This window comes from Humulus lupulus, chromosome X (genome assembly GCF_963169125.1).
Source record: "Humulus lupulus chromosome X, drHumLupu1.1, whole genome shotgun sequence".
NCBI lineage: Eukaryota > Viridiplantae > Streptophyta > Magnoliopsida > Rosales > Cannabaceae > Humulus > Humulus lupulus.
In genome coordinates this window covers 159,880,684-159,883,168 of record NC_084802.1, presented here as the reverse complement: position 1 = coordinate 159,883,168, position 2,485 = coordinate 159,880,684, and positions in this window count along the sequence as shown.

The following is a 2,485-nucleotide window of genomic DNA, read 5'->3' as shown; positions in this document are numbered from 1 at the left end:
ATCAAAACACCATCACACTTAAAAATCTCATCTAGAGTTTCAAATTCCTCAAACTTTAAAGCAACCATCCTATCTTTAAATTCCACACTAAAACTTTGAGAAATCAACCTTGAACCCAAGAAATAATAGAATATAAATCTTACCTTGAGTAGTCCTAACTCAAATCTGGTTTTTGGTTCCTCAAATCCCTTTGAATCTCCTCCTAGGTCTCAAAACTTCAGCCCCATCTACACCTCTTCTCCTTTCTTCTTCTTCTCTTCCAATTTTGGTCAAGGCATCAAATGACCCTAAATACCCAAACCGTGACCCACTAAAACCCAGCTGAGAATTGACTATTACCCTTGCCAAATGACCATGCTACCCCTCCAAATGATCCTTTCTCAACTAATTCCTCAAGGGTACACTAGTCCTTTCACTAATATTTCAATTCTACCATTTTCCAACTAAACTTGTTATTGTTGGGGTTTTATGCCCTAATTAAAACCCAAATTCTTTGTAATCTCATTTTATTATCAATAAAAGAATAGAAATCATTTTTTGACTTGGTCAATCACTTTGCTCACATGTTTTATTTTCATGATTATTTATTTAATATAAACTTCTATTAAATCCCGAGCATATAGCTAATCTTATTTATAGTGACGTAATCACAGTGGAATATAAATATGATTATATGTTCAAAAATAAGTTAGTCCTAAGATTAGTCAGTGCACCGGATTTACACTGACTTGCCAATCTACGATATGATCTACTTACACATTACAGTGTTATGTTCTTTCCAGAACATTAGCAAAGTAGATAAGATCGGATGTATTTGTTACATCGGACAGGACCGATATTGACAGTTGATAAGATAAGTAAACATACCGTTATTATCTATTCTAGTCATATCATATAGTTGACCATAGGTCAATTCAATCTCAATTCTGAGTGGTTAGTATTCTAACTGATTGTATTATTTGAGTTCTTTGACTTGTTCGTTACCAGCTTACCCTACGGACTAGCCCATACTTACATCTTGGGAACTCGGTAGTATAATTGAGTGGGAGTGTTAATCATAGATATGAACATCTATAGCTTCTGATGAAGAAGTGAAACGATGGTTTCCTTTTAGTTTGGTTCAAGGTGTTAAATGATAGAGATCTCATTTCAGTAATTAAATTAGTTTACTGAAATATCATTTACAAGGAACTAAGTGTTTTAAGGATAAAATACAATGAGGGGTAAAACGGTATTTTAGTCCTATCTCATTGTAGACCATCTATAGAGGATTGAGTGACAATTATGGTTGTAACAATGGATAATTAATAGCGTATCTATATTTGTTATAGAGCGTTCTATGAATTCAAGAGTGCAATTCCAAGTCTATAGTGGAGTCACGAGGAATTAATAAGTTAGTAAATTTATTTGTTAGATTTATGATAACTTATTGGAGCTTGATTTCATAAGCCCATGGTCCCATTGTACCTTGGATAAAATCATCTAGATAGTCTCAATTAATTGATTTAATCATCAATTAGAATTATCAAAGTTGACCAGGTCAATTTTGGATAGTTTCACAGAGTTGTGTAATTTTGAGAAGAAAAGAGAAATTATGGCAGATTTATTAATTAAGATAAATTGGTATCTAAATTAATAAATAAATTTAAATCAAGGTTCAAATTATAAATAATTAATTTGATAAAGGATTTAAATAATTATTTAATTAATTAAATCAATAGAAAATAACACAGGCCTTGATTTTAAGTCCAATGGGCTTATAATCAAATGGGAAATTTCACGGGCCTATAGCCTATGATAATTTCGACCTAGGGCTTCAAAATGGCTGTTATTTTATTGATTTTTTAATTAAATTAAATGGCCTAATTGAGTCTATAAAAGGAGTGCTTATAGAGAAGTCAAAAAAGAGGGTTTTTTGATAAGTCAGATTTTCTGATAGTTTTATATTCTCTCTAAACACAAGTCCTTTTCTAAGCCTCTTTGTATTTTCTCTTCTTCTCTCTATATCTATCTCATGTGTTGAGAATTGCCCACACTAGTCTAGGTGGTTCTAAGGATACATTGGAAGATCGTGAAGAAAATAGAAGATCGCTTCAGTTTCTTGATAATACTCTGCGACAGAGAGGATACAAGAGTTAGAGAAACTGAAGGAAGGACTCTTAATTCCGCTGCGTATACTGTAAGTATTATATTGTTTGTTTCTCTTTGAATTCAATTTAGAAACATGTTTTAGGCTATCTCGTATTAATTTGTTTAATATCAGATATACATGAAAATAAATAAAGATCCTGTATAAGTTTTTCCAACAACTGGCCTCAGAGCCTTTGGTAATCTTTATTTTCATGCATGAACATGTTTAAAATTGGATTATATGATATGTTTGAATAATTGGATGGTTTTTCATGTTTTTATGAACATATTGATTTTATGTGAATTTTAGCAATTTTTAGGTTATTTTGTTGTGTTTTTTATGCTCATAATTTTT